Source organism: Chrysochloris asiatica, unplaced genomic scaffold, assembly GCF_000296735.1.
Source record: "Chrysochloris asiatica unplaced genomic scaffold, ChrAsi1.0 scaffold00046, whole genome shotgun sequence".
Taxonomy (NCBI): Eukaryota; Metazoa; Chordata; class Mammalia; order Afrosoricida; family Chrysochloridae; genus Chrysochloris; species Chrysochloris asiatica.
Window position 1 is genome coordinate 20,200,686 of NW_006408564.1, and position 10,871 is coordinate 20,211,556.

The 10,871-nt window shown below is 42.7% G+C and overlaps 1 protein-coding gene and 1 pseudogene across 6 annotated transcripts in view; one reads left to right on the forward strand and one right to left on the reverse strand.

The window, feature by feature from the left end:
- MAGI1 (membrane associated guanylate kinase, WW and PDZ domain containing 1) overlaps positions 1-10,871 on the reverse strand; it is a 900,270-nt gene that overhangs the window by 235,712 nt on the left and 653,687 nt on the right. The window lies entirely within an intron of this gene.
- The window catches only part of LOC102815942, a 13,007-nt pseudogene continuing 9,711 nt past the window's right edge, over positions 7,576-10,871 (forward strand).

Sequence of the window (10,871 nt, forward strand, 5' to 3'; positions counted from 1 at the left end):
TGAACATTAACCATTTCCTTTTGGTACAATGACTCTGTGTATTCCTTCCATCTTTTCTTGATGCATTCTGCATCATTCAATAATTTGCCAGGTTGGCAGTTCAGGACCACCAGCTTCTCCTCGGAAACCCAATACAGGATCGCTGTGAGTCGAAATTGACTTGAAGGCACTTACCAACAACAAAGGTATAAAATTGCAAGGTCCTTTGAACCCCAATCTCGGCAGTTCAAGCTCCTCTGAAATCCTCTACAGGGTTACTGTTAGAGCCAACTCAAAGGTACTTAACTAAAACCACAAAGGTATAAGTGAACTTAACGTAGTGGTTACAAATCGGGCTGCGAACCTTAAGGTCAGCGGTTCGAAACTACCAGCTGCTCCGCGGGAGAAAGATCAGGCTTTCTACTCCCGTAAAGATTTGATCTCCTAATTTACATCATACTATATGTCCTTTTTTGTTTTTTGAGCTCTAGAGTATTGTTGTTGTTGTTGTTTAGTGCCGTTGAGTCGGTTTCAACCCATAGCGACCCTGTACAGGGTTTCCTAGGGTGTAAATCTTTACGGGAGTAGAAAGCCTGATCTTTCTCCCGCGGAGCAGCTGGTAGTTTCGAACCGCTGACCTTAAGGTTCGCAGCCCGATTCGTAACCACTACGTTAAGTTCACTTATACCTTTGTGGTTTTAGTTAAGTACCTTTGAGATGGCTCTAACAGTAACCCTGTAGAGGATTTCAGAGGAGCGAGAACTGCCGAGATTGGGGTTCAAAGGACCTTGCAATTTTATACCTTTGTTGTTGGTAAGTGCCTTCAAGTCAATTTCGACTCACTGCGATCCTGTATTGGGTTTCCGAGGAGACGCTGGTGGTCCTGAACTGCCAACCTGGCAGTTCAAACAATCTTGCAGTCCAGTGCATTAACCAACACCACCACACCAGGCCTCCTTACACCTTTAATGCCTAAAATAAAGTCAGGGGCTGTTGAGTCAACCTCATGGTGACCCCATGTGTGCCAGAGTAAAAATGTGCTCCACGTGGTTTTCATTGGATAATTTTTTCCAAACAAGGTTGCCAGGCCTTTCTTCTGAGGTGTCTCAGGTGGCCTCAAACCTACAACTTTTTGGTTGTATCAGATGACAATTTGCACCAACTAGGAACTCTAGTGCTTGGTCAAAAGCAGGCCCTCAATAAATGTTTCAATGATTAGATGAATATAAGTCTAGAAAGTGTAGGGGTTTATAGATTTTTATATTGTTTCTTCCTTGAGGACTGGATGTGATTACAAGTATTGTTAATATTACAGGTCCAGGTGTAGCACTGCGAGCTAATTCACTGGACGCCAAGGTCAGTGTATCAAGCTCACCAGCCACTCCTCAGAAACCTTATGGGGGTGCGGGAGGGGGAGGAGGTCACTATAAGTTAGAAGTCATTGATGGCACTTCACAACAACTACACTGTAACTCTAAAGCATGGTTGGATTGTGGCAGTGTTTCATTTTGTTGTACATGAGTCATTATGAGGTGGAAAACCGACTCAGCAGCACCTAACAACAGCAACAAGCAGGATTACAATCTACTATCACTATCATTAAGGAGCTCTGGTAGCGTAGTGGTTATGAATTGGGCTGCGAACCTCAAGGTCAGCAGTTCGAAACTACCAGCTGTCCCGTGGGAGAAAGATGAGGCTTTCTGCTCCCGTAAAGATTTACAGCCTCAGAAACCCTGTACAGGGTCGCTATGAGCCGGAAACGACTTGACAGCACATAACCACTACCATTTGCTATAACTCTCTAGCAGGATTGCTATTTAACAAATATTTACTAGATAGCAATATTTTCCAAAGGCAGATCCTGAAAAAGAAGTAAACGGTCAATCAGATTTTGCCCTTGAAGTGGTATCAGTATAATTAATACACAGTACTTTCTCCTCCTCTGGTTACTACGCCTTCTCCATCCTTCCACTGTGATGGCACAAACAGCCATGATGGTAAAATGTAATAACCAGTCAGTGTGAAAGAGAAGAGGAAGCAGCTGTGTAGTAAGCAGCAGCGAGGGAATCAGGGTTCCCTATGGCTCAGCAACCTCTGATTCTCAACTAGGTACTTACTCCATTTCAGTATGATACAGTCACAAATTGTGTGTGTGTGTGATAATTAGACAAGGCAGACCAACAACATTTTAGAAAGGCTATACTTTTCTAAGAAAAATCTAGCCACAGGAAATCAACAGAAGTCTGAGCATACATTAAAGGATGAAGCTGGATCATTTAATGAAATTGATCACTCTAATTAGGTAAGATAACAAACGAACAACTTTCTGTTTCTCAAATATCCAAGATGAAAACATGTATTTGGTAAAGTGCTGGAATTCACTAGATGCTTAACTGATAAAAGAAGGGTACAAACCTGTAATATACAGGGTAACCCCAATTATTTATGCTGTGTGTATGTGTGTGGGCATATAAGTATAAAGATGGAGGTATAGATATGAATGTATGGAAAATAACTACAAGAAAATATATCCAATTATTCACAGGGGTATTCCAGGATTACAAAATTATAAGCATTTTTCTTTTATTGTTGGTACTTTCATAACTCTAAGATGTAACTTTTCACAAATCCAAACAGAAACAAAAACAGCATGCAAAATGTTGCTGCTGCTGTTTTTCAGAGCCTATGAGTCAATTCTAACACATAGGGACCCTGTATAGGGATTCCAAAGAGCAGCTGGTGGGTTTGAACAGCCAGCTTTGTGGTTAGCATCCAGTGCTTATCCTACAGCATCATACCAGGACAGCATATCAAAGTATGTTGTTGTTAAGTGTTGTCCTAGTCAATTCTGACTCATAGCGACCCTGTATAGGGTTTCTGAGGAGCAGCTGGTGTGCCTGAACCACCAATCTTGCAGTTCAAACAGCTTTGCAGTCTGATGCATTAACCCACAGCACCACACCAGGACTCCATACCAAAGTATAGTAACTTATACCAAAGTATAGTAACTTATACATAACTTAACAACTGAGAAAAAAATGGACAAAGGTAAAACGGCATAATGTGGTCAGGTAATTTTCAATGGCTCTGCTAAAATAGAGTAAACCAAGACTGATGAAGTAAATATGGCAATATATAAACATTTGGGGTATGTTTAGAATGAAAAAGATGGCATTTAAAAAAATATCTTCCACTTTCAAGACCACCTGTCTAACAGACCTAATTACAAGAGGCTAAAATTCTGGAAGCTTAAGATGCTTTTCAAAGATCAGGAAGTAACCCATCTTCAAGCAAAAAATTGTTTGCTTTGGGACTTGATTTTATTGTTATGAAATTATCATTTCTTAGATGACTCATACTCTAGACATCCATTCATTCAAAAGTATCTATGGATTTCCTAAAAAGAATCTAGTACTATGTACCATGTCAGAGATCAATGAAGACTATGCCAATAGATTACAGGGAAGTTTTCCCCAAAATATCTGATAAATTATCTGTATAGACAGGATGGTGCACCATTTATTAATGATTTCCATCCAGCAGAGGCTCTCTCCTGAAAAACAAAACAAAAACTACCACCAAAGGATGCTTATCAGCCCATGAAAGGACTGGAAATCAAACAGCTTGTAGTAAAGACTTAGTTACACAAATAAAAAATAAGGTAGAACTCAACAGAACCCGGTCTTATTAATTTTTTTTTTTTAAATTAGTAACAGCACATCGTGGGATATGGTGCAAAACAAAACAAAACAAAAAACCCACCCAAATCTTTCTTGCTACATCTACCCTCTCTCCAGTCCTTCCCCTAAAACAACCACTATTTTACATACACATGTATACATGAACATACTCACCTTTCTAAAAATAAATGGCAACTAACTATTCAATTCTTTGCTTTACTTCAGTTAACAATGCATCTTGGGGATTCACTTTTTATTGTGAGAAAGATGAGGCTTTTTGCTCCCGTAAAGATTTACAGCCTCGGAAACCCTGTACGGGGTCGCTATGAGTCGGAATGGACTCCACGGCATCACCACCACCGCCACTGTGTAGCAAAAAGGCACTGGCAGATCAGTGGCAGAGTTCCCTGGATTCAACTTCCTGCCAATCAACGCAAACACCATGTGTCTGTTAGTGAAGAGTGACAGGCTGCTGTGATGCTCAACAGCGTTCAGGGAAGCTTTCAGATAGAAATGGTCTATGAAGGACGGCTTGCTAATCTACTTCTGAAATCAGCCTATGAAAACCCTTAGGATCACAACAGTCTGATCCAAAACCAGTTATGGGGATGGCACAAGACCAAGAAATAGTTCTTTCCATTGTGTATGTGTTAGGGCTGACTGGAAGGCAGAAACAACTACAAAGGAAAATCAAACAGACACAAGCCTGGCCCTCACAGAGTTGATATCCAACAGTGAATTCAATATCAGCACATAAGCAATGACCTTATTCTCTTACTAGCTGCATCTTATTCATTCCACTGTAAGCATACACTTGAATGTATTGAACTAGTCCCTTTTTTTTTAAGGGCATTTAGACCATTTTCTAATTAACACATGGTTTTCTAAATATTAGCCTTACAGCATCACCTTTATTTATAAACAAATCCCTTGGCCAAACCATCAACAGCTGTTTTCAATCTGCCAATCTATGTCAAAATTGTATTTTCAATGTTTCATTCAATGAGTTATTTTCACTTACAAACATCTTTAAAAACAAAAAAAATTCACACAAGATACTCATTCTAGAATCTTAAACATTCCAGTTGATTATTTTTTAACAGTTTAGCAGAGTATGTTGCAGTTTTTAAAGGCCTATGAAAAAAGTAAATGTCATATTCTATCCTCCCCACCCCCTCCCCGCCTCTTGCACATGCAACTGTTAGGTGTGGTGCTAATTCTTCCAGCTGGTTTTTAGACAGTTTTAAAATTAACTTCAAAGTTTCACTAACCCTTTAAAGCAAGATTGCTTTGCCAAGAGAAACAGCTTTTCTGAGCAAGTCAGAATTCACTAATGTCTTATCATTTCAAATGTAGGCATTCCACATACTATGTGTGTGTGCACATGTGTGTAGCGGTATATGCAGGTCCACTGTTTTAGCAATTTTCATACAGGTTCTACAATGGCGAGAAACAAAAGGAATACAGCTGAACCATGGTTGCATTAATAGAGATATTATAGCATAAAAACAATATAAGGACCTAATACTGATTCACAAAATAATGATCACAAAAAAAGGGTTTCTTAGCCCTTACTGTATGCCAGGCCCTGGGCTAACTGGTTTTTATAAGTCCATCTCCTCAGTTAATTCCTGAAACTACCTCACAGATATGAAAACTCAGATGTAGAAAGCTTTAGGTATTTTGCAATGCTCACTCCGACTCTAAGTGGAAGAACTTGGTGTAAACATAAATAAATAGTCTATGTTTTGAAATATAACTGGTAATGACATTATGCTATTCTAACTACAACGTACAAAGGGGCTTCAAAAAGTTCATGGAAAAACTCCATTTTCTTTCAATTCCATTATTCCAAGCAATTTTGAAGTCCACTGGTGTTACCTGACAATTGTTGTTGTTGTTAAGTATCACCCTGGAGTCGATTCCAACTTAGTGACCCTGCACAAGGTTTCTGAGGCTGTAAATCTGACAATAGGAGCTAAAAAGTACACACTATGAGCTAGACATTTTCTACCCATTATTCTGTTACATGGAGTCCTGGTGTGGCGCTGTGGGCTAATGCATCAGACAGCGAAGTCGTTTGAACTGCAAGGTCGGTGGTTCAAGCTCACCAGCTGCTCCTTGGAAACCCTATACAGGTTCACTATGGGTCGGAATCAACTCGATGGCACTTAACAACAACAACTCTGTAACAAGGGAATTCCATGGCTCTATACCATAATCAATGAACAATGAACCACAAGGTTGATGATTTGCATTTACCAGCCAATTCAAGGAAGTAAGATGAGGCTTTCTGCTCCTGCAACTATTTATGACTTCTGAAACTCAATAGAGGGTCGCTGTGAGTCAAAACTGACTTGATGGCACTTAACAACTATAACTCTAAAACTTGGGTCCCAGGGGTGTTGCAAATAATTAATGCAGTTAGCTGCTAACTGAAAGGATCACCCAGTGGTTTCTCAGAAGAAAGTCCTTCCAAAAAACCAGCCATTAGAAATCTTACGGACAATTCTACTCTTGACATATTAAGTCGCTTATAAAATTGGCACTGATTTGAGAACAGGTTTTACTCTGCAACATGCCATGCAGGATTTAGAGGTTAATTTATACAGTATAGAAATGATGGATCCCAGATTCAAACCACATCTGCCTGACTCCACAGCTAGGTACTCAAGGTATTCCAGAATTAAGAAGCCACGAAGAAGTTTACTGCCCATCTTCATTTTACTGCCCATCTTCTGTAGAAAGGCAAGGGTTAAGACCAAGAGCTCTTGAGTTAACTTGCCTGGATTCAAATTTCAACACAGCCAAGCCACATGGTGACTGTGGACTTGGATAAATTATTTAATTTTCCTGTTCTTTCCTTTGTTTCATCTGCTACTTGGGGACGATAATCTTGGGTGGTTGTATTAAAGAAAATGATATGTAAAGAGTTCAAAACAATGCCTAGTCCATGCTTAGACGGCCCATAAAACTCACTTCTGAAACTGTACTGGCCATTAACCCCATATCCGAGCTACAACCACACATTCCTAGTACACACATAAAGTCATACCACCACCAGAAAACTGCAGGACAGAAACTGTGGTTGAAACATGCCATAAGAAAGGCCAACTGTGAAGCTTCATTAATAGGGGAAAATTAAGAACAGGATTCAGCTGAGGAGTAACTGAGGTAATTGAAGAATTCCAAAGACTCCTATCCAAGAGCTCTTCAAAGAAGATCCACACAGCCCAATGAGGTGTGTGACCCACTGTGGTCAGCTCATGGCAGATGGGTAGAATTGCTAGAAAAGTTGCATTATCTATGATTGGGCAGTGAAGCCATGGAAACTGAAGCCATGGGCAAATTGGGGGCACCTCAGGTGAAACAGAGCCCTCCCAGCAACCTTTTGCTGCAGACCAGGAATCTCCAGGGGGGAGGAGGCTGGTGGCAGCTGGCAGACAACAGGCCATGAAGGTCTAGTGTGCCCTGCCATCAATGTCCTGGTGTTGGGGTCCACCAGAGACTGGAGCTGGGGGACAAAGATGTCTCTACAATCAGGCTGTGCACAAAAGGGCCTCCCCCTTTTGATTCCCTCTCCATTTTCTCTAGCTGAGTCCGGCTTTATGCAAACAGCACTCTTAAAGAAGCTCAAAATACAGACTACTGGAAGCCGGGAAGGAGAGGGAGGGGTCGGCCAGCAGTTCATTAAGTGGCAGCAGGCCAGTGAAGTGGGGACGGCGGGAATGGGCGGCAGTGAGGGGGAAGGGTCCTCTTACTTTCAGGGGCCAAAGTAAACCTTCCTCTAAAGAATCCAGTCCCTGAACAGAAAGTGAAGGCGGGTGGCTGCTCCGGCCTCAGACCACCTGCCCCCACGCTTCAGCCAAAGCGAGCCTGACGGGCGGGCCTGCCGCTCAGCTCCACTGGGCGAGAGATGTTCACCCAGAAAACATGGCTGGCTCAAACATCCGCGATACGCGCCCAACACGCGGCGCGGCAGCGTTTAGACACAGATGCACCGATGCTCGCCAGCGGGGGGAGGCCGGAGGAGGGGAACTTGAACGCCTGGGCTGGAGGCAAGTGCAGCCGATTCCAGTTATTCCCTGGCATAGCTTCGCCCTTCCCTCTTCTTTTTCCTCCTCCTTCCCTTCCTTCTTTCTTGCCCCAGCCCAGCCTCCTTTCTTCCTCCCTGACCCCTCCTCTTCTCTCCTCCCGCTGTCACTTCCAAGCCCAAGGACAAAACCCGCCAGCCCGCGCTCCAGCCCGCCCGCAGTTACCTGCGCGCCCCGGAGCAGCCCCGAGGTCCCCCTCGGTCACTGCCGGAGTCCAGGCGCGCACTCCACGGCCCGCCTCATCCCCACGCGTCTGAGCAGCCCCGGCCGCAGCTGCTCCTTTTATGGGGGCCCGCAGGCACGAGGCTCAGCCCAGGAGTCCCCAGCCCCACAAGGGCGGCAGCAGCGTCAATGCGTGCTATTCACACTTGGGGGCCTCTGCTGGGTCCCCCCGGGAGTGAGCTACCGCCTGCTCGCCCACATCCTCATGGCTTTGGGCGGGGGTGGAGGTAAAAGGATAAACTAGGCTTTCAAGGCACCCCACTGACGGATGGGTCACGTGGTCCTGGTCTAGGGTATCCAGGGAAATGCATGCCCACTAAGAGTTGCTGCACCCTTGGAAATGGCCTTGCCATTCATTGTAAAAAAAAACAAAAACGGGGGTGGGGGGGGCGTGTCCAACTGGAAAGTCGGTTTAATGTAAAATAAGGCTTGCAAACCAATGATGTTGCTCATGTTAAATGCCATCGAGTTGGTTCCGACTCATAATGACCCTGTATAGGATTTCCATGAAGCGGCTGGTGAATTTGAACCGCCGACCTTGTGGTTCTAACAGACCTTATGATCCAGTGCATTATCCCACAGCGCCACACCAGGACTTCCAACATCATCATTATCCTTATAATAACTAATTAAGGTGTGGCACTGTAGGATCAGCACTGTCGGCAGTTCAAACCCTCCAGCTGCTCATTGGAAACCCTATACAAGATCGCTATGAGTCGTAATCCACTCTACAGTGCTTCACACTAATAACAGCCATTATTTTACACCACCCATCTGCCAGTTTGTCTTACTGAGGTGGTTTACATGTTCCTGCAATGCTGGAAGCTATAGGACTTCTGGTGAGTTGCTGTAGAATCAACACAGTACTGCTAACTACAAGATCAGCAGTTCAAACCCACTATCCACTCCTTGGAAACATTATTCAAGGTCGCCATGAGTCCAACCGGCTCCATGGCACTTAACAACATCTACACCACCAGTATAGGAGCTCTGGTAGCGTAGTGGTTACAAGTCGGGCTGCCAACCTCCAGGTCAGCAGTTTGAAACTACCAGCTGTTCCGCAGGAGAAGGATGAGGCTTTATGCTCCCGTAAAGATTTACAGCCTCGGAAACCCTGTACAGGTCACCCTGTACAGAACTGACTCCACGGTACTTAACGACAACAACATAACACCAGTATTTCAAATACCAGTTAAGTCACCTATGATGGACAGGTTTCGGTGGAGTTTCCAGACTAAGATTAGTAAGAAAGGCCTGGTGATCTACTTCCAAAAATTAGGTAACGAAAACCCTTATGAATCACAGCAAAATATTTTCTGATAATGAACACGGCATTCAATGATACAAGACTGGACAATGGTTTGATTATGTTTTACAAAGGGTCTCCATGAACTGGTTCCAAATCATTGGTAACTAACAACAACTACCATTTTACTAAGTGATTATTTTTAGACTAATATATTCTCTTCTGGTACAGAACATTTTAAAAGCACTGTTACTCTAGTCCACCACCTTCAATTTATTTAATACATATTGAATTGTATTTTGCTGTGGCGCTGTAGGATAACCACTTGACTGCAAGATGAGATTGAACCATAAGGTTAGCAGTTCAAACCCACCACCTGCTCTTTAGAAACCCTATACAGGGTCCCTATCAGTCCGAACCAACTTGCACTTAACAGCAATCATATTTTCATTCTTCTTGGTGGAAACCTACGAAACGCTCACATTTATATTATAAAGTTTAACCACCTCAGCTTCCCATATAAGGCTGATAAGAATCTACCCTCACGCTAATCTACCACCTCAAAACTGATACATTTTACCCTCATTCAAGCCTAGAAAGAAGTAATCAATTATTTGTTTTCCTTTTGAGGATATAAAAGAAAACTCAGGTTTATAAACTGCCCAAGGTCACTTAGCTAAGAAATACTGAAGCTGGAGCAATGCCTCAAATTGGTTTAAGTCCAAAGTCTGGGCACTTGGTCAACTTTTAAGGCCAAGGGGCATGCCCTCTTGAGTTCTGAAAGGTATTTGCTTCTTCACTGTCAAGGGTAAACACTGAATTCAATTAAAAAAGGTAAAAAAAAACACAGAAAGTCTCTTCTGAACCGGTTATTTCAGGCTAGCTCTTCCCTTTCACTCATACATAATTTTAGTTTCAAGTTCAGGTGGGCTATAGCAATATTAACGATAGCAATTCATGGGAGATAGTCAATTTGAGTAAATTGGAACTAGCCTCCAGGGCACTCACATCAGGGTATGTGATAGCAAATTATCTCCTAAAGACGAAGTCAAAAGGCAATTATTTGATATACTTTACATAATATCAAAATGATTTTTTCATGTGAATTATAAAAGCAGAAGACAATAAAATCCACACTTGGGTCTGAAGCAGGCATCCTACTCAATGGAATGCCTTAACCGTAAGTGTGAGTAACATCAAATTCACTCATTTGTTTTTTGTTTTGTTTTGTTTTTAACCGCCACAGGGAAGATTGGAAACATGAAGGGTTCCCCACAAAGCAAAATGGGCTCAATTTCCCAAATGGGAGCATTTCAGAAAACAAGGTAAACTGATTCGGGTAAGATGCCAAAAAGGAATGTCTAAGCTTTTAACTCCAAAACGGGAGAGAGGTGGAAGATACTTCTGTTGGAGTGACTGCGATTTTCAATTTTGAATGATCATATTAGGTCAATTCAGTGTATGGAATGGAGTGTTTGAATACATTGCGTTCCTGCTGATAGGGTTGTCAAAGACTGAGTGTTAAGGAGCAGAAAGCCTGTAATTAGAAGCCCTGAAGCACCCGTCCTGTCTGATGAAGAGGATTGAAGTGCAGGCTGCCCAGGTAATAGGGCTGAGAGACAGAATGTGTGCACATGTTGGGGGGGTTGG